General features: G+C 37.5%; 1 protein-coding gene across 1 annotated transcript in view; it reads right to left on the reverse strand.

Annotated features, from left to right (window-relative positions):
* EPS8 (epidermal growth factor receptor pathway substrate 8) overlaps positions 1-16251 on the reverse strand; it is a 168960-nt gene extending 152709 nt beyond the window's left edge. Inside the window, exon 1 of the mRNA XM_036252543.1 lies at positions 16130-16251. The gene's annotated coding sequence lies outside the window, so the exon portion shown is untranslated. The remainder of the gene's footprint in view (positions 1-16129) is intronic.
* Positions 16252-22674: the final 6423 nt, after the last annotated feature.

A 22674-nucleotide genomic window follows, 5' to 3' on the forward strand; every position in this document is an offset into this window, starting at 1 on the left:
GAACATAGGATTTCTTTTCACTTACTGTGTCTTCTTCAATTTCCTTCATTAATATCTTACAGTTTTCAGTGTACAGGTCTCTCTAAGTATCACATATTTTGGGACAAATAAAGTCTAAGGAGTCTGTGCAACATTCAGGTACAGTCAGAAATAAAGGGGAGCAGCAGCAGCAACTGGAAATAAAGAATTGTTCTAAGTGAAACAATGTGAGTGCTTGAAGTTACTTTGGAAGATAATGAAACATAAGATGAGATGAGGCTGAGAAAAGAACTGCGGAACATTCAAAAACATCTCAACTTGTGAGTGTTCAGATTATGAACAAAACCATGAAATGAGGCCAAAGAAAGTACTGACTCTCCCTGCTACCAACAGATGGTACTAGAACTTACCTGAGAAGAGGACTTTGGAATACCTTCTAGATACCTATTCAACTCCAAGGAGCAGGGTTTCTGAATTAGCATCTCAGTGCAGATGGATTACAAACAGAGGCTATAAGCCAGAAAAGGATAGCACCATGGAAGCCAAAAGCAGAGATGATTCTTTAAAAAAAAGGTGGTCATTACAAATATGTATCCATTCAGCAAACAGACAATCTACAAAGCAGTGGAAGCTCTAGGTGATGACAGTTCAGCAGTGAACGGAACCCAGTCCATGTCCTCTAAGAGCTGGCAGGCAAATGCTACAGCAAAACCAAGGAAGATAAAAACAATGCTTTCCTTTTGGTTTGGCTTTCAGAAGAATACAGATGACCTAGAGACATGAGCTCAGGCACTAGACTACAGCGGGTTGAATCATGTAGGACAAGTGAGGAAGAAAAAACAGGCAATGATTCTTGTCAAGAATCTTAGCTGAGAACAAGACAGAAATAAGGCAGCAGCAAGTGCACATGAAGAGAACAGTTTCTAGATGTACACAAAATACCACAACTTAGAGACACAGGAACCCCACGAGCTTACATATAGACATTTTGACACGTACATGTAAGAGAGAGAAGAAGAACATTTTAGACTCCAAAATACATGTTATGAGACAGAAATTTGAATTATTAAAATTATATTCCAATGTTATTGATTTTTTTTATTATTAATGATCTCTAAGTTCAACTTGGTTTAAGTCAAGTTGAAAATTAGAAGGCAATCATGAGGCCAAAGAACTTCAATTATCCTCAAAGGAAGAAGAAAAATGAATGAGATACCTTGATATAGTTTGGTATTAAAGATATGAATGCACCCTGGCCAGTGTGGTCCAGTTGGTTGGGCATCAACCCATACACTTAAAGGTCACCAGTTCAATTCCATTCAGGACACATGCCCGGGGTTTGGGGCTCAATTGCCAAGAGGAAGCGTGCAGGAGGCAGCCAATCAATGTTCTGCTCTCACACTGATGTTTCTCTCTCTCTCTCTCTCTCCCTCTCCTTTCCTCTCTCTCTCTAAAAATCAATAATATATATATATTTTTTTAAAAAAAAAAGATATGCATGAGACCAATTATCTATTAAAGGGAGATGCAGAAAATATTTTAGAACTGGATTTACAAGTCCATGAAATGCTGACGAGGTTAGAAAGTGGGAAGACAGATACAGTGTCATAGAAGCAAAAAAGTATCCTAAGTACAAGTCCTAATTAGGAAAAAGAGTTTGGTTTAAGTGTAGCTGACATAAGTCTGTATCAGTTTAATCACTGCAGCAAATAATGTTGGTACAACATATTTCAACACATCGTATAAATTATATACATGAGAAGTTCCTATCCATGTCTAGCTAGCACATATACAGGCAAAATGGCAGTTAGACATCAATATATATGACCAAACGAAACTAACTGAGTCACACTGATATCTAAAATTCTCATAAGTAACAATTTATAAAAGTTATAACGAAGGCTAAAATCGTATGTGACTTTGATAAACATAATCAACTACATGTATTCATAAACATCTGCTTCCTGAGAGAACAGCCTCGTGGTACTTGGAGAGGAGAACTGCTACCAGAGGGGCAGGAAGGAGTCCCTGCAGGAGGCCATGGAGGCGACCGCACCGCTGCTTACCAATACATTCACATACTACTTTTTTCTTTAAAAAAGAAAAAATGTCCTCAAAAGTGATTTTTAGTAGGCCATCAATTTTTAAAATCAAATTCTCTAGTAATGATTTGTCTGAGACACATAGAAGGAATAACCAAAGTGGGAAAATAATAAATTAACTTTTCTTTGAAAACAAAAGTGCTTCTATGTTATGGATTTGGCAAACTGTGGAAATGGATTTATATATCTACCCCTCCCTCCCTTTCTCCCCTACTCCCCAACTTGTATACAAGCCTAGTGTTATTTAAGCTAACAGCATATAGTTGTAACTCTCTAGTAAAGTAGACAGGTCTTGGAAAATTAGGTCACAAGGTTGACACTAGGACTCCAAATCATCTGTCTGGCAAGTTTGTATGAATCTCTCCTCCCCATGATCCTGCTGTACACTGTCCAATAGTCAAGATAAGGGAAAGGTTAACAGGGCTTTCTATAATAGCTACAAAAATATTTAATCCAAATCACTAAGAACGTGGGAAAACTAAGGCACCGTTACCCTTCCACAGTCAAGTTAGTAATCCATGATTTGATAAATATTAATTCAGAACCTTCCTTGTGCAGAGAATTTTTTTTTTTTAGCTCAGTGCCAATCATGGTCTAACCCGTACATGCATATGATTTAAAAACAATTATTGATTCTGTTAATTTCCAAACAGTTAAGCTCTTTGCAATGCAAATAAAGACTGTTTTTTTAAATAGATAGTTATGAATCTTTCATTCATAGTAGCTAGCTAGAAACACATGAGCCAAACACATTGTGGGGATCATTTCAATGCTGTGTAATCCGAGAGGTGTGTTAGAAAGCACTTGGTCCACTAAGGGAGGTGTCGTCGACATTTTTCTTGCTTGTAAGTACAACACAATGTTGCTTCATATAGCAGTCTTAAATTTATCCACATCCCAAATTCAAGATAAGAGATGTTTCCCCATCTCTACAGATTAACCCTTTACAACCAGCCTTAGGTCTTCAGGGTGACTCCATGTTATGAATAATGGCTTCTTCATTCCTAAATTTCCAGTCTGACCTGATCATAAATTGACCTTAATAGTTGAAAATAGTACTCCAAAAGGAGTACTGGTAAGTTAAATTTTTTTCCAACGCTGTTCATAAATAACAAATGTTCCTTTGTGGAATTATTGTTAAAGTATACATAATTTGAAAACCGACTTATAAAAATCCACATCAGTACATGTAAAACATCATAATACAAAATGTGAGTATCTTTACTCTCATAGAAATTAAAGAGAAGGAAGGAGGGAGGGCAGGGGGGAGGAAGGGAAGGGGGGAAAGGCCAGAAAGTTTATTCTTTATTTTACACATTTTGAATTGTTTACTAGAATTTGATGCTTCTTTTAAGTTTTTATGCTTCTTTTATTTTAGGTTTCTACCATGGTACACTCATAGCAAAAAAGGTAAAAAATCCTGTCTATCTTATTAATTGCAGCATATCCATTATTTAGTAATATGCAGTCTAGCAGTTAATAGGCACTTATTTAATAATTCTTTATTGAGAGATATTTCAACTAACCGAAAAAATTTTTTTTTCTATTAAATAAAACTGTGTATGTACAAGACTGTTAGATCAATAAATTAGACTGGGCTGAATAAACCAATGGGCCTGTTATTAGTTTAGCCAAATCCCTAATCTCACACAACTATCTCGTGTATCACAAGAAGGATTACTGGAGAAAGTTAAAATGGACCAAGCAAGATCTATCACCACTATAACAAACAAAACATGCCTTCACATATAAAGGACAGTTCAATATGTATTTTATTGTATTCGTATATCTCTTCTACAGTTTTTCTTTTAAAGAAACTTTACCCCAAAAGTATTCATTCCAGCCACTGCTATGGTTGATAGCAGCAGCAAAAATTTAGTAAGAGTATTAGAGAGGGGTAAATAAGAAGCAGAAATGATCGCAGCTAGAAGCTTTTAATACAATGGAATACTATGCAGCTATAAAAAAGAAGAAGAAAAGGATCTCTTACCCTTTGAGACAGCATTGAGGGACCTAAAAATCATTATGCTAAGCAAAATAAGCCAGTCTGAGAAAGACAAATATCACATGATCTCACTTCTATGTTGAATCTAATCAACAACAATAACAACAACAAAAACTGATAAATAAAATAAAACAAGAGGCATAGAAACGTGGAACAGACTGACGAATCTCAGAAGGAGGGGGAAGGGGGGGTGAGAAAATATTAACCAAAGAGCTTATATGCATATATGCATTGCCTATGGACACAACAACAGAGTGGTGAAGGCCTGGGGTGGGGCGGGAGCAGGGTTATGGGGGGGGCAGTGAGGGGGAAGGGGGAAGACATCTGTAATACATTCAACAATAAAGATAGATTTTTTTTTAAGTTCTTTTAGAGAAAAAACATACTGTTGGCTGAATTAGTTTCTTTAGTCTTAAAAATTAAACCATGTTCTCAAATCAACCAACCTCTTACAAAAATCTACAGACCCCTGTCCTCCTTTGGAAGAAAGAAGAACTCAGCAGGCTTGAATCAGCTGCCTAATCTAAAATGCTTCCCCCCAAATTCACATCTTCTCTCTCAAACATGCAACTAGATCCACCTCCATGGAGAGCAAGCATTTGTTTCACCTAATGCCTAACCACCAACTGATGTCCACAGTACCCTAAAGAAATCAACATTAGCCAGAAAGATCTGGCCGTTATATCTTGCAAGAATGCAAATTTCCATGTTTGGAACCCAAACCTTTTGTTCTGTTATCTATTTATTGAATAAATATTTAATATATACTTCTAACAAATAATACATTACTCTTTACAGTGTTTATAATCAAAGTTCCCCATATGTAGCTCGTGAATGGCACAGCAGTGATTAAAATGGCTTATAGATTTCCTGAGAAATATTTGAGTTTCTACTTCGGTTATGGCCAAACTATTTCTATTATCTACCATATACTATCACAACTAGTCTTCCCCATCATTTTACCACTTTATCCATTTGTTTGGAATCTTCGTATGATTATATAAATGCCTTTGAAAACCATAAATATAACACAAAATATAATTGGGCGAGTTAAATTATGTTGTATTCTCAGGTCTTCTATTCTGTGGCACAGTGACCTCTCACGACTTCACTCTTCAAATATTCTGTTAACTACCTGGCAGAGAGAGAAAATGGAAATAACTACAGACAACAGATACAGGTGGAAGGGAGAAAGCCCTGGAGGTAAGATGAGACTTGTATTCCTGTTTGAAGACCCTTGAGAAGGTCATGGAGTACTCCACATAAAATTATTTTTTTTATGACTTCACTTGAGATATTTATAATTCAAATTCTAAAATTCCCTACATTGTTAAGGGCCCTCCATAAGACAAAATATTTTTTTTCCCAAAAGTCAGTAGCATAAACTCTTATACACAAACAAAATCACGGTGGATCTTTTCTAATTAGCACAAAAATGGAACGGTGTTAAGATATATTCCAGTTAATGACTGTTAATGTATCTACTCTGGGCAAAGGAAGATTTCATTATCTTCATAATGAGACTTGACTACTTCCAAAATAATTTACTTACTACCCAAATAAAATGAAGGCGATGAGAGCTTCAATAGTTCCTTTGTTTCACACCCTCTAGCAACCTAAGCTTCACCTCCACTGTCATAACTACCATGAATGTCTCTTTTATTCCGGTTTCACTCTCCATGATTGAGGTCTCACCGGGCATGAGAAAGAAAACAGTAACTGGGAAGAGAGCAAAGTTATGAAAGATGTATTTTCAACTACAGTTGTCTGGGGACTGAGAGAAGCTACAGACACCAGGGCTGGAGGAAAGGGTAGGCAGGGAGGAGAGAAGCAGGGTGGAGAAGGGGTGTCAAGGGAAAACCCACGACATTTATCTGCTTCAGGATTTTATAAGTCTCTGTTCTACATAGACCATGGAATAGCAAGTCTTAAGACAGTGTGGGAAAATGTGAAATACAACCAAGTACATGAATATTGTAGTAAAAGTGGTGCTTAAACTTTTTGTTTCAATAATTTGGATAAAAATATAGATAAACTAAAATAATATGAAAAGAAAATATGATACTTTATTCTATAATTCTACAAGAACAGCAAATATACTAATATGCATAAAATATAGAACTGATCATTTTTATATTATTCTTTTTTTTTTTTCATCCTCACCCGAGAACATTTTTCCATTTTTTGTTCAGATAGAGCAGGAGGGAGAGAGAGGAAGAGAGAGAGAGAAACATCGATGTGAAGGGACACATCGAGTGGCTGCCACCCGCACGACCAACCAGGGCCGGGGACAAACTGCAACTGAGGTACGTGCCCTTAGCAGGAACCGAACCCGGGTCTCTCTGTACCGCAGGCCGACGCTCCAACCGCTGAGCCAAACCAGCCAGGGCATTTTTATATTATTCTTTATATACTGTTCTTCAGATTTGATTATCACAGATTATTCATTTTAAAACAGAAGATGAGAATCAAATCTGTGAATTAATGCCCATTAAAGTTATTTCCAAAATAATAATAATAAAGTTATTTCCTTCAATACTTAAAAACACTGTCTTGAACATACATTCTTCATGCATAAATATTCATTCTATACCTTTACATGCATGAGTATCATGTGAATAATGCTACAAGATTTGGCCCGATGACTAGATTTTTATCACAGAAAGAATTCCATTGCTTTTAAATTATTCAGAATCTAACAAGGCCCCACAAAAGAGCGAAACAAAAGAATCACCAACAAAATTAATGTTGTCCTTAGACCAAAATGATCCTGGGATGTAAAAAAAAAAAAAAAATGTTAACACTAGTTGTAGTCCACAGTACTAAAAATAAACACACAATATATCAGAAGTTCTGATAATTCAGGTAGACACACTAAAATAGTAAGACAACTCAACCTTAAGATAGGGTTTATAAATCAATATTTCTAAACTAAAGAGTAATATTTTAAAATCCCAATATACAGTTAGTCATAAAACAGTTCAAGTTTTGAAAACACATTGGAAAGAGAAATTGAGATCACTTACACACACGCACACATACAAACAAAAACAAACTGAGCAAGCTCTTTTGGGGTAGGATGGGGGGGTCTACATAAAATAATGTTCTATTTTCTTCCACTTATGAAAGTTAAATGTACCTTCCCTGTCTATCACAAATATATCTTTCTTCACATTGAAAACTGTCTTATTGTCTCTTCATGCCTAAAATTAAAAACATCTTATTGTCTACTAAAAACCATCTTATTGTCTCTTCATGTCTCTTCAAATGTAAAAATTATTATAGAATATTAAATAAATCGTATTTTTATTTATTTCAATGGCTTTTCAAAAGTGACAAATTTCACACATATGTTTTTTATGGAATTGTTTTGCCACTTATACTTTATTTTAAGCATATTATTTTCCAGAGGAAAATAGAAATTACAGTATCACAAAAGATTAGAAATATTAGAATCAACAGAAAAAATTTACCATGTTTAATAATCACCAATATTTCAGACAATGGAAACATTCTATTGTTACACTAAGCCAATAAATGTATCAATAGTACACATGTATTTCTAAAATAAGAAATAATATTCTAACAGAGAGGTAATATTCTAATGGTACTAATAAAACCTTCTAAATAAAATAAAATTTATATATCAATAGCCTTCAATAAAAATAATTTAAAAAAAAAACTTTAGCCCAGCTGGTGTGGCTCAGTGGTTGAACATCAATCCATGCACCAAGAGGTCGCTTGTTCGATTCCAGGTCAGGGCACATGCCCAGGTTGTGGGCCCAAGCGCCAGTAGGGGCATGCAGGAGGCAGCCAATGGATGTTCCCTCTCATCAATGTTTCTCTCTCTCTCTCCCTTTCCCTTCCTCTCTCTTTCTAATACCAATAAAGAAAATATTTTTTTTAAATACTTTAAAAATGTTTTCCTCTTTAAGTTTAAAATTATTTTTCTTCTATTGATCTTCATCTTTTCTATTTTTTCCTTTTTTTTTTCTTCTCCCTTTAGATTAAAAACACAATTTTTCAACTACACAATTTTTGACCTCTTATTAAGCACATAATTTACTCACTAACACATTATTTTAGTGATCATAAACTGTTTAGCATTCTCAGAATTCGAGTTGGTTAAAATAGGACTAGTTGATGCCTTTGTGGGATGTTACAGTCTAATGTTATATGCTACTAAATATAAGCATGGCTTGAGACAGGGCCTCTGATTTCACCCAAAACCACACATCCTCTTCCTTAATAAAATCACTTGAGTATCACAGGACTAAAAATGAACACAAGAATGTAGAACTGTTCACCCTACTACATAAGGACTATATTCAGAAAGTCCTATTAGAAGAGACTCATGCAATTCTTAAAACAGGTTTGGTATCTTTATTCTCTCCTGCTACAGTGTAATGAATACACTATTGTATTGTTACTTATAAAAATGAAAACAACTGGTTATTCTGTTCTTTCTAATAATCCTGTAGGCTCTGGATGTGAGAAAGCGCAGAATTTCCCACCACTCCCATCATGCCCATCTATTCTGCACACGTCACACATTCATCTTTCTGCCTGGAATGCCCTAGAGTCCCAACTCATACTCTCATTCTGGGCCTCAAAAATTCATCCTATTAAACTCAATTGTCACGTCCTTCAGTAAAGACTTTTCTGACTCCCACAGCCACAGTGAGCCTCTCCTTTAATTTATGTGCTGGGAGATAGATAGATGATAGATAAATGATAGATAGAAGATGATTGATAGATAGATAGATATAGATAGATAGATAGATAGATAGATAGATAGATAGATAGATAGATGATAGATAGATGATAGATAAATTTTTTTTCATTTAACCTACCACTCAACAACTGTGTCAAGTAGATAGTATTATAGTTTCCACTTCTTAAATATGAAAACTAAGTCAGATAAGATCTCTCTGATTTCAAAGTCCATTACTTTGTTTGTTTGTTTGTTTGTTTGTTTGTTTGTTTGTTTAATATATACTCCTTTTAGTTCCACACTCTACTGAAATGCCTGCTTACCTCCATTCTCTGGGTTCCCTGATGACAGAATGCAGAGATACTATCTTATTCATCTTTATTCAACAAAATGCAGCACAGAACAGATACTCAACAAATGCTGAAGGGAGGGAGATGTGGAGGATTGGAATGTAATAATGTTCAACCTCCTCTGTGAGGAAAAACTCATCCCTTTTTAAACACTCTAAACATATCTATTGAAGTGTGATAGCAAGTGCTAAATTTCATTCAATAAATACTTTGTGAATATGTATCATATGTGATGTATTATGCTTAAAGATAACTGAGACTTAGTTCGCTGCCCTCAAGAAACTTATAATTCAGTGGAGGAAAGGGAAAAACAAATACCTAATACTACCATTACTTGTTTTATTTCTCTTAATCACCCAGAATTTTTCCTCTCTTTAAAGGAACCTCATTATGTTTCTTTCTTTCTTTCTTTCTTTCTTTCTTTCTTTCTTTCTTTCTTTCTTTCTTTCTTTCTTTCTTTCGCTAACTTGAATGGACTGGGGATTGAAGGTTGGAATAAAAGCAAGTCTACATCTATTTGTAGAAAAGAAAAATAAAAAGTTTTCATGACCCATTTGAGGGGCAGGTGATTAAAGGTACTTGGATATCTAAATAGATATTATCTAGCAAGGCAGATAACTTAGAACTGTTCATCCTCCACTTTCTAGGAATGATGGTGATGTTCTATATCTTTTGTTGTTGTTGTTGTTGTTGCCTTTTTATTGAATTACTGGGGTGACACTGGTCAACAAAATTATACAGGTTTCAGGTACACAATTCCAAACACATCATCTGTACACTGAATTGTGTGTTCACTACCCCAAGTCTCCATCCATCACCGTTTATCCTCCATATACCCTCTTTCTCACTGTCCCCGGCAATCATAACACTGTTGTTTCTGTCCACGAGTTCTCTCTCTTTTCTCTCTCTCTCTCTCAATCATAACACTGTTGTCCCTGTTCATAAGTTCTCTCTCTCTCTCTCTCTCTCTCTCTCTTTCTCTCTCTCTCTCTCTTAATCAAGGACATCCTGATACTATCCTGGCACTTTTTATTTTATGAGACACAGCAGAGCCAAGTAAAATGAGTTTGGGTTTTAGAGTCAGAAAGATCGAGGTTCCCATCTGGACTCTGTCCATTTCTCCCCATGTGAGTCATAAAGAAGTCACTTTATCTTTCGGAGCCTCTTTCTTACCGGTCATATGGAAATAAGGAGACCTGCTTTAAAGAGTTCTTGTAAGAATTAAAAGAGATAATGTATATAAGACCTAACAGTTATAAAAGTAGGTGCTAGTTTTATTATGTCAGATCTCTCTAGATGCTTCTTTTTTTTAAAAAAATGTTGTTATTGATGCTTTGTTGTTGTTTTTTTTGTTATGTTTTGGTTATTTTTTTAGAAATATTGATGTGAAAGAGAAACATTTATTGGCTGCCTCCAGCATGCCCTCTATTGGTAATCGAGTCCACAACCCAGGCGTGTGCCCTGACCCAGAATTGAACCGGTGACCTCTTGGTGCATGGGACGATGCTCAACCAACTGAGCCACACTGGCCAGGCTTTAGATGCTTCTTGAAGGCTACTGGTTCTAACTGTAGTATTATAATATAAATACTTCTGGTCCCAATACCAATAATACAAAGGGTTTATTAAAAGAAAGGTACTTTAAAAAGCCATTTATTGCAAGAATAGTGGCATGGGTAACATTCAAGACCATATAATTAAATCTCAAGTTTCTAGATGGTACATACATTATCTGTTTCTTCTCAGCATATACCCTGTGAATCCCTTATTTCAGATCCTCTTTGTGGAAAAAAAAAAAACACCTTTATTATTTCCTATGGTTAGATCTAAAAAACTGATAATATGAAGTATTATTCTTCCACAAAAAAGAATCTCTGAGTTAGTGAGGAAGAGAGAAATGAATTATAGTTTGTCATCAATATGCCCAGGTTCTGCATCCATGGATTAAACCAACAGATCATTAAAAATATTCAGAAATAAAAAAGGTAAGTTGTTGCTGATGTGTACTAAGTAGTTAAACCTAAGATGGTTGCATCTATACTGAACAAGCCAGAATGGAAGAAAATATTTGCAAAATACATATCTGATAAAGTGCTTGTATCAAAAAAGATATAAAGAATTCTTAAAACTCAACAAAAAAAAACAAACAACCTTATTTAAAAATGGGCTAAAGTTCAGAACAGATATCTCACAAAAAAATATATATATAATGGAAAATGGAATATGAAAAGATGCTTGACATTAAATCTCATTAAGGAATGACAAATTACAGCACCAATGAGACATTACTACACACCTATTAGAATGCAAAAAATAAAACAAAAAACAAACAAACAAACAAAAACCCTGACAATATCAAATGCTGACAAGGATGAAGAAGCAACAGGAACTCTATCAAACTACAATAAGATATAAATAAACTTTAAACTTTATCGCTAAGTGAAAGCAGCCAGTCTGGCAAGGCTGTATACTTCCAATTATATGACATCTAGAAAAAAAACAAACAATAGAAACAGTAAAACAAAATTTTGTTTGCCAGGGGTATGAGATTAAGGAAGTGGCAGGTAAAGCATAGGAGACGTTTAATGTGTTGAAATTATTCTGTATGACACTTTGATATTGTAATGATAGGCACATGAAATTATGCACTTGTCAAAATCCATAGAAGTTTACAGGGAAAAAAAGGGTGAAGCTTAATGTACTCAAATTTTTAAAAATAATAATTTAGAAGTTCAGAGCATCTCAGGATTAAATACAGATTGTGACAAAAGGGTCAAACTGTATTGTATGTTTCTGCAGCAACCTCACTAAAGGAGATAGGAGGAAAAGGAATCTGTAAGACTAAAAGCAAAAGGAACTGCACATAAGCACTGTACTCTAATTGACACAGTGTTTTCCACTATCTGTAAAGGGAGGACAAGCTAGCAACTGCAATACTGCTCTACATATATAATGGAACTGAACAATTAAGTAAGTGGATGGCAAATGGTGGGAGCCAGCTTTCTTCTCACTGTTGGGATGAGTTTACAGATAAGCAAGGGGAGAAGGCCAGAATAATATAGGTGGTAACAGATTAGGTAGAGTAAAAGACATCCATATAGACTCATATTTAGCTTAATATGATACACATGGTTACACAGAGAAATATGTATAGGTAAGTGTATATACATGGGTTTGTATACACACATGTATTTCCTGCTATGTCGAATGAGAGGGCCCAGAAGGAATGATACACCAGTAGCCACAAGAAAACCTAGCACCTATATCTTGGTTTCTAAGGCCACTTCCCAAGAAAATGAATCAGATTTTGGCTGAATATAGAACTGGGGCAAGAAATAAAGAAATACAAGATAAGCCTGAAGCATCTATTAATGCTAAAAAGTAAGGAAGTGATTAAAAATAAAAATAAAAAGATGGAGCCAACTGAAACAGCTCTCAATGGTCAAAGCTGAAACAATCTGAGCAACAAAATAAAGTGGTACTAGAGTATAACCCAAAGTGTAATTGTAATTCACACACACACGGCTCTCTCATATGGCTCTATCACACACATGGCTCTATCATAATGTGTGTGTAGCCATTAGTCCAAATCTGTCATGCAAAAGTTCAAATAATGTATATAGATACTCCACTCTTAAGGAGGAGAAGTATAACCCTCCACTCCCTAAGTATGGGCTGTGCACAGTGACTTCCTTTGAAGAGTACTGCCTTAAAAGAAACAAAAGAATAACTTTTTAGTGCAGAAACCTAACAAACACTATCTTGGCCACATGATCAAAATCAGTATCAACAGTGGTAAGTCCCATTAATAGTATGTATACCTATTTTATGATGTAATAAAAATAGCACTTTACTTCTGTGATCTTCCTCCACAAATTCTAAAACCTGTCTGATCATGAGAAAAATATTACACTAAATCCAATAGAGGGGCATTCTTAAAAATACCTGACCAGTACTCCTCACAACCGTGAAGGTCATCAAAAACAAGGAAAGTCTCACACACTGTCACAGCCAATAGGAGCTTAAGGAGACTTGACTACTAAGTGTAATATCCTTGCTGTAGGATCCTAGAACAGAAAAAGGATAAAAACTGAGGAAATATAAATAAAGTATAAACTTTAGTTAATAATAATGTACCAATATTGATTCATTAATTGTAACAAATACCAATGTGAGATGTTAATAAGAGGGGGAATTTGAGTAGAGGGATATATGGGAAGTCACTGCACTAACTTTATATTCTTTTCAGTAAATATAAAACTGATCTAAAAAATAAAATATATTTTTTAAAATCCCATTTAAGCCTGGCCAGTGTGGCTCAGTGGACTGAGCATCGTCCCATTGACTGAGATGTCCCAGTTCAACTCCTGGTCAGGGCACATGCCGGGGTTGCGGGCTCCATCCCTGGGGCGGGGGGGTTCGAGAGGCAGAGGATAGATGTTTCTCTCTCATGTCTATGTTTCTATTTCTCTCTCCCTTCTTCTTTCTAAGAAAAAAAATCAGTATAAATAAATAAAATAAAATCTCATTTAAGAATGTATCTAGAAAACATTAAAGATGTTGTAGTGAAACACTAAAGAACTTCACAACTTCCCTGCATATATTAAACTTAAAATGTTTACAACTATTCTGTTAGAGAATTTTCTTTTTAAGAAAATATTTTTCAATCACTAACAGCTGCAAACAATTTCATGCAGTAATTCCCAGCAGGGGTGTATTATAGCTGAAGTATTTTAACTAAAATTCCACTTTTTCCCCTTACATATCATTGCAGATGTCTGAAAGATTGAAGTTTGTAACCTATCATTAACTTGTGTTGTTTTCTGATAATCTAAATAACTACCAAGTATGCTTACTACAACTCAGAAAAGCTAATCCAAATTTTATATAAATCAAATCAGTGCTAAAATACCCATCTAACAAAACTTTAGGCATCTAAAGAGAGACTTGAGAAAAACCATCATCTTTTATTCTGAATACTATATTTTCTTATATAAACCATGGTTCAAGTGAGCTGCTGCAAAACTAATATAGATAAATGAAAAAAACAGGAGAGTCAGTAAAAGAAAAAAAGTAGTGGTGAACATGTGTGTAATATAGTGTATGAAAAAGAAAGGACTAGGATTTAAAATATACCAAATTAAAAACACAAAACAAATAACAGAAAATCTGTTCTAGCATAGAAAAGAACAGGACTGCTATCTGGAAAAAAAAAATCAGCATAGATAAAAAATTTAAAGCTAGAAATAACAACAAAATGAAATTTTACATTTGATCAGAAACAAAGTGTTCAAAATTAGACATTAGCTTCCTGATAGGGAACAAGAATAAACCATTGGGGTGGGGGGATCACCCTATATACAACTTCAAGTATTCCCCACTAAGAAGCTGAAAATTACTATATAATGACGTTGGAAACTGGAAGAAAAAAGATTTCAAAGAGAATATACCAAATATTATTTAAAAAGTGGTATGTCAGAATAGTGGAATTAAAAGCAAGTTTTCTCTTTTTTTCTGCTGTGTAATGAATGACTTGTGGAATTTTTAAGTCTTACTCTATGAACTCTGCACTAAAGGCATTCTATAAAATGTCATTACATTTGTGATATATTCTAGCCTACTATTTACATGGCAAATTTATAAAGTGCATTATTTTTCAATTTGTAAGTAAAAGAGTGACCAAAAATTTTCCAGACCAGCAACTTGAAAACTATACCAATATGTCCAGAAAATTACAAGTCAAACTGAAAATCTATACTAGGTGAGAGGATGACACTGACTTTAATTTCAATAACCACATGATCTAAATTACTAGAGTACACTTTCCAAAATCCAAGTTGCTGTAGAAAGAATGGTATCCTTTCAACAGAAATAAATTAGAAACAATACACAACACAATTGCTTTCTGGAATATATATATATATATAGAAGCCTTCTGGAAATTCTTTCTCCTAACTCCCCAGAATAACAAAGCCAAAATCAAGCTATTCATACACATCTAGAACCAAGTTTTACCTGAACTCAAGATATCAGCTATCCCCCTTATCACCTGAGGCAAGAAGTGAAACTTTAAAAGAGAAGCAATAATACATGTCATTGAAATATATTTTATAAAGGAGGATTCCGATTCCTAGTGCTCTAGGGCTCTAGACATCTGTGCATTTCAAATCCTAATAAGGCAGTGTCCTACCCCTCAAAGAGATTCCAGCAGTACTATGGGAAAAGAAGGGTTTGAGAAACAATGCAAAGGAAGAGAACAATTGGAGCAAAGATTCTGCATACAGGTAGTCCTGGAAAGGAAAGGAAAGAGACTGAGCATGTGAGGAGCGAGCAGAGTCTGCAGAAGTGGGGAAATCCACTCCAAAGGCATTAACTGACAAAGACACTAGAATGGCCATCTTCCCAAAAGTAAATTGATAAGTAAAGTAGAACAAGCTAAAAGGGGGAAACCAACAGGAATTAGAAGTGACAACTACTGAAATATAATGAGCTATATTAATTTGAGGAGACAGGCGCTGGTGAGACCTTGTCCCAAAATGTCAATCTGAAAAGACCCACCTGCCCATTTGGGGGTGGGGAGAGTAGCTCTGAAAACCCCAAGCCGAAGATAACCCGTGAGAACCCTCGTTCTGTAGTCGCCCCACCGCCCAGATAAGCGCAGGTGTATCTGCGGAAGCTCAGGTTACCAGGAAATATTACAGGGACCCGGTGAATCTCCCTGCTCACCGTTCCCGGAGCCGCGGGTGCCGCGGGCAGCGCGGGCAGGCGGCCGAGGGTGGGCACCGGCTCCCGGCGCACCAGGACCCGACGCGGACGCGCACACCTGGCTCCCGACACCAGTTGAAAGCAGTGAAAGTGAAGGAAGGCGGACGCGGCGCCTGGCACCGCTCCCTGCAAGCACACAAAGGCGGATTTTTGAAATCGAGGGAGAGTTCAACCCATCGGACCCCAGCGGGCGCCTTTCACCGAGGGGCTCCTACCTCGGATCCGTCTTCGGGGCCGCAGCTTTCCCGGAGGCGCCACGAGCCCCGACAAGGCAGGAGGTGGCCAGGAGGTAGCCTCGGACCTGGACGGCGCCCGCCCAGCCGTCCGCGCGCCGCCAAGCCGCTGTGTGCGCCCGGCTGCAGAGAAGCGATCTCCGGACTAGCACAGCGCCGACCTCGGGCTCGCCGACACCGCCTCGCCCGCCGCTGCCGGGGAAGTCTGGATCTGCCCGCCCGCTCCCCGCTCTCCGCCGAAGACGGCCGCGCGCCGCGCATGCCCAGTACCCCTTTGGGGAGCGCGCGCCGCCAAGAGCTCGATCCTCTCTCCGGGTCTTGCCTGCAGCCCAGCCTTCGAGTATCGGGTCGTCCCCAAGCGCTAGAGGCAAATAGGTGGGTGGGACCCAGTAGGCGGGAGAAAGACCGGAGGAAAGTTATCAAGGCACCTAGTTTTCAGGCTGCCATCAAAGCTGGACCAAGGTGGCCGGCCGCGGACAGGTTTCCAGAAGTGCCCTAGCTGGACTGATCAACAGCTGGCAGACGTGGGTAGAGGTTCGCCCCTGGCAAGGTTCTCAACTCTAATACCCAACGACCTGATAGCCTTGTCTTCCTCCTGAAGCCCACCAACCTATTTCCCTCCCCCCTTTTGTCGCTTTCCTTTTTTTTTTTTTTTTTTTTTCGTCTCCTCAACTTATGCTGTAAACTGGTAGCATTTAGGGGCCTGCATTCGATCCCTGGGGGTTTCTACACTGCCTGTCCTTAGTTCCAGCCAGCAAGTCCAGACCCGCTTTTCATGTCTGACCTGGATCACATGTTTCACTTCGGTCTTGCCAAGAGTTTGATGTGGTTTGCAGAGGAGGCTTCTTTCAGTTAATGCCTCTACTAACATGACCAATCCCGTAACCTTCGCCTCCTCCCTGAGTAGCTCCCGGAGCCACTAAATGAGAAGACCCTCTCGGTGAGCATAATCTTTTCTTATTCTCAAACTTCATTTGTCCTACCTACGCCCCCAACCTGTTCTGACTTCTTTAAAGTCAATTGACTTCCAGAAGTCAACAAAAGATTATAAAGTAAACTTGATTAAAACAGACTGGACCTGACTGCTTTGTGAAGCAAGGGTAAAAGCAGTCAGGGGAAAGGAGATTTCAGGCCAAGGTGAAAATGAAAGCCATTATGTTAAAAGTTGGACTAGATCTGAAGTCAAGTCCACTATCTTAAGTAGAAATTCTTTCTCCAATATTCCCACCACATCACCGTCCACTTGAATTTTTCCAATGTTGGAAATCTGTTATTATCAATTTATATATAATCATGAGTATTTGTTGAATATTAACCTATGCCAGGAACTAAGCACTTTTTTTCTCATTGTCAAATATCACATTGAGGGATGTTTACAAGGTTTTTACTTAATTGTGTGGGTGGGCAACTTCAAGCTATCATACATGAATATTCTTGGTATACCTATGTGCCTATATTAGTATTTCTGTAAACATACATTTCTAGAAGTATAATTTCTGGGTTGAAAGCTATGCACACTTAAATTTTTCATAGCTGTGACCTCAATATCCTCCAAAAAAGTATTATCAATGAAAACCCTTAGCATTAATGTGCCAGATAATTCATTTCCTCACATCCTTCCAAAACTGGGTGTTACAAATCCTTGTTTATTTGTTTTGTTTTGTTTTGTTTTAATCTTTATTGTTGAATGTAGAATGTATTACAGATGTTCCTCATTTTTCCCCCATTGACCCCCTCTTCCCCACTCCCACCCCCCTCCCGCCTTTTCCCACACTATTGTCTGTGTCCATTGGTTATGCATATAAGTTCTTTGGTTTATTTCTTCCCACCCCCCAACCCCTTTCCCTTTGAGGTTTGTCAGTCTAGCAAAGAATTTGTACTTCTTAATCCCTTCACCTTTTTCACCCATTCCCCCAGGCCCCCTCCCAACTGGCAACCAACAAAATGTTCTCTGTATCTATGAGAATGTTTCTGTTCTGCCTGTTCATTTTGTTTGTAGATTCCATGGTCGATAGATATGTATTCACTGCCATTTTGTTTGTTCATATATTTTATCTTTTTCTTCAAAAAAACCCTTCATCATTTCACATAATAACGGTTTGGTGGTGATGAACTCCTTTAACGTTTTCTTGTCTGGGAAAGTCTTTATATGGCCATCGATTTTAAATGACAGCTTTGCAGAATAGAGTAATCTTGGTTGTAGGTTCTTGCTTTTCATCACTCTGAATATTTCTTGCCATTCCCTTCTGGCTTGCAAAGTTTCTTTTGAGAAATCAGCTGACAGCCTAATGGGAACTCCCTTGTAGGTTACTAACTGCTTTTCTCTTGCTGCTCTCTCTTTGTCTTGAACCTTTTGCATTTTGATGATGATGTGTCTTGGTGTGGGCCTCTTGGGGTTCATCTTCTTTGGGACTCTTTGTGCTTCCTAGACTTGTATGTCTGTTTCCTTCACCAAGTTAGGAAAGTTTTCTGCCATTATTGTTTCAAACAGGTTTTCGATTTCTTGTTCTCGCTCTTCTCCTTCTGGCACCCCCAAGATGCGAATGTTGGCACGCTTGAAGTTGTCCCAGAGGCTCCTTACACTATCCTCATTTTTTTGGATTCTTTTTTCTTTTTGCTGTTCTGATTGGGCATATTTTGCTTCCTTATATTCCAAATCAATGGTCTGTTTCTTGGATTTACATACTCTACTATTGAATCTGTGTAAATTATTCTTTATTTCAATTAATGCCTCCATCATTTCTGACTGTGCATCCATCATTTCTGATTGGTCCTTTTTCATGCTCTTGAGGCCCTCACTAAGTTCATTGAGCATCCTTATAAGCAGTATTTTGAACTCAGCATCTGTTAGGTTGCTTATCTCCATTTCGCTTAGTTCTTTTCTTGGTGTTTTGTTTTATTCTTTCATTTGGGACCTGTTTCTTTGTCTCCTTATTTTGGCTGCCTCCCTGTGTTTGTTTCTGTGTATTACTTAAGGAGAAGTATGGGGCTATCTGAGACCAGATGCTGCTTGTTTGAAAGAATTTAGGAAAACCTGAAGCAGGATCCAAGACAGGCCAATCCTATGGTTAGGCAACTGGCAACAGCTTGGGTGGGCCTGAAAGTTGGGTGGGGCAGGGCCTCAGGGAATCACCAGGGCAGGGCAACCAGTGTGAGCCAGGTTGCTGGAGTCCCAGATAATGGTGGCTGTCTGCTGCCCCAGGGAAGGGCTCATCAAAGGAACAAAGGCCTCTGACAGCACATTTGTCGCGGAGAAAGCCCCCTCTCCAGCCCTCGCTCCAGTGCCAAACAGCTCAGTTCCTCCCTGTATGTCTCTGGTGCCTCTCAAGCTGCCTCCCCTCCAAGCTTAGAGGGAGTGAGTCCAATAAGTCCGTGCACAGGCCCTTTAAGAGGAGCTGCCTGGGGCTCCAGCCACCTCGGCCTCCCTGAGTCTCAGTTCCCGCTGGTTTTTCCAGGCAGAAGTTATGGGGACTTCTCTTCCTGGCACTGGAACCCTGAGTGGGGCATCTGGTGTGGGACGAGGACCCCTCACTCCTCAGGGAGGACCTTCCCAGCCCAGATGTCCTCCTGATTTTTATCCGCCACACGTGGGTGTGGGACCAGCCTGTCGGCCTCCGCCCCTCCTACCAGTCTGAATATGGCTGCTGCTTTTTTTTTTTTTTCCTCACCCGAGGACATTTTTCCTTTTTTTTTTGTACAGATAGAGTGGGAGGGAGAGAGAGAGAGAAACATCGACGTGAAAGGGACACATCGAGTGGCTGCCACCCGCACAACCAACCAGGGCCGGGGACAAACTGCAACCGAGGTACGTGCCCTTAGCGGGAACCGAACCCGGGTCTCTCCGGACCGCAGGCTGACGCTCTAACCACTGAGCAAAACTGTCCAGGGCTGGCTGCTTCTTTAATTCCGTAATTGTAGGACTTCCATTCAGCTTGATGTCAGGCAGTTTTGAATGATGGTTGTTCTGTAGTTTAGTTGTAACTTTGATGTGGTTGTGGGAGGACGCGATACCGCGTTTACCTACGCCGCCATCTTGACCAGAAGTCTGGAACTAAGCACTTTTTATATATTATTTCTAATCCTTAAGATGAGCTAGGCCTTATTATACCTATTTAGCACATTAGGAAAACGAAGCTCAGAAGTCCTATTCCTTTTGCCAAAGTCAGTGCTGATGTCAGACTTAAAATCCAGGCCCTCTTAACTCCAAAGCCTATGTCATATGATTTGTGCTCATCAAATCAACTTCCCTTAACTTATATAACTGGTATTGCTTCTGCCCAGGGAACCACACAAAGGTAATCTCATTCTTTATAGACATTGCAAACCTTAAACTAGTTGAAGCAAACTATGAAGTAACTAGATCTTCTAATACTTTCCTCTTCTTCAAAATCTCTGGTTCTTTTCACTATGCCTGGAATGGCATGGTGAGCCCTTAGAACCACTCTTTTCCCTGTTTCAAACATGCTTAGACTTCTCATTCTGCTTCTAAAATTGTGCACTCAGAAAAACAACACAATATTCAAATACAGTGTGCCAAGATCTGAGTCATAGACTGATTGTTAGTCCTTTTGATCACGCATACCCTGCACCTAAGGCACTTAAAATCTATACCAGGTTTTTCTTTTAGCAAACATATTCCCTAGAGTTGAAAAATCCAAGCCTATTATACATGAACTACAATGAAACCATGTCTTCCTCCTTACAGAGTCTATACTTCTATAATTCTATGTGTTTAAACTTAAATTTTTTCTTTCATTCTTATTAAATTTTATCTTGTTGGTTTTAGGACATAAGTTTAGATAAAGAAATGTTATATTAGTGATTACGTTTAATTATAACACCTATAAATTTAAGAAGCGTGCCTTTTTTGTTTCCATTTAAGTCTAAAAAAAAGTAACAAAATAGAATTAGATAAGAGCCTTGCAGCCCACTACCAGAAACAATCTCCAATAAAACAATCATTTACTAACCTATACTTTTTGAGATCAAGCACTTTATTTCATGTAATCATACTATAAGGATTTCATGAAAGGTTTCCTACATTTCCTCCAGTATCCCTAAATCTACAAATTCAAGTAACAATTTAAAAAAGAAAAGAAAGAAAGGCAAAGCTAATTAAACAGGATCTGTTTCAAATTAACCCGTTCTGGTATTAGTGACCCTCACTATTTTTTCTAAGTGCTTAGAACCATTGCTAATAATCTGTTTTATATTTTTTCTAAGAATCGACATCAAACTTACCTGTAAGTGTCACCATATTTAGGTTTTTCATTTTTGAAAATCTTACTTGTTAATGTTAATACATGGGATAAAATGATATAAGACAGAATGAACGTAGATACCTGGAGTGAATGGAACGTCCAAAATGTGGAGTGAAGTAGCAAAACTTGAGGAAAAGACAGAGTCGACAGCTGTATATAAAAGCTAAGTAAAGAAAAAATGAAGAAATTATAATGGCTAAATGTTATCTAGAAAATAAGAGGTACATCTAAACTACCCAGGAGTCAAAAGTATTCTTCAAACACCCCTCTCTACTCCAATCCCTAAGTCTGATGTACGACAATCATTTAGGGGCTGCTGTGTATATATTTGTAGGCTCAGTCTTAAAATCTAATAATGCAAAATATATCTGTAGATAAATCTAGAAAAAAATATACCATAGTTTAGAATATTGCTGATATGATCTAATCTACATCTTCTAAGCATATCTCTTTTTATGTTTTATTAATTTTTTTAAGAGAGAGAGAGAAACATCAATGTGAGCGAGAAACATTGATCAGCTGCCTCCTGTACTCCCCCTACCAGGAATCAAGCCTGAAATCCAGGCATGTGCCCTGACTGGGAATGGAACTGGTGACCTTTTGGTGCATAGGACAATGCTCAACCAACTAAGCCACACTGACCAGGGCTCTTCTAAGCATATCTTGATTGACAAGTAATTTTATTTTCACTACTACCATTATTATTATTTGGCATTGTTGAAAAAAACAAGCCAAACTGCTTGGATTATTATATTTGTTCTCATTTTAGGAGGTACTTGGGTTTGCTTCTTACTTTGTAATTGATGTTTATATTGATTTATTTTTGTTGTATATTGATTGTTTATATTGTAATTTTGGGTCTTAACATTCATTTGAGTGTAACAAATTAACTTTTATTTAGTCTTTCAGTGTGAAAATACTTTATTCTATTCTATACCATATAATGATGTGTGAAAATTCTGAAGCATAAAGGGAAATCAAATGTTATTAACAAAGAGATTTTCTAAATGTAGCCTCTACTTCACCCATAAGAAACCTTATTAGTCAAAAATAAGTAAATGGCAACACCCCTTTATCAAAAATGAACAGATCAAGCAGGTAGGATAGGATATTAGTAAGACCACAGCTGAATTCAACAACACCATCTATCAACTGAATATAATTGACCTGTGTAAACTACTTCATCAAACCACAGTAGAATACACATTTTTGTTAAACTCACATGGAACGTTCACCAAGATAGACCACATTCTGGGTCATAAAACA

The sequence above is a fragment of the Molossus molossus genome, unplaced genomic scaffold (assembly GCF_014108415.1).
Source record: "Molossus molossus isolate mMolMol1 unplaced genomic scaffold, mMolMol1.p scaffold_m16_p_10, whole genome shotgun sequence".
Lineage (NCBI taxonomy): Eukaryota > Metazoa > Chordata > Mammalia > Chiroptera > Molossidae > Molossus > Molossus molossus.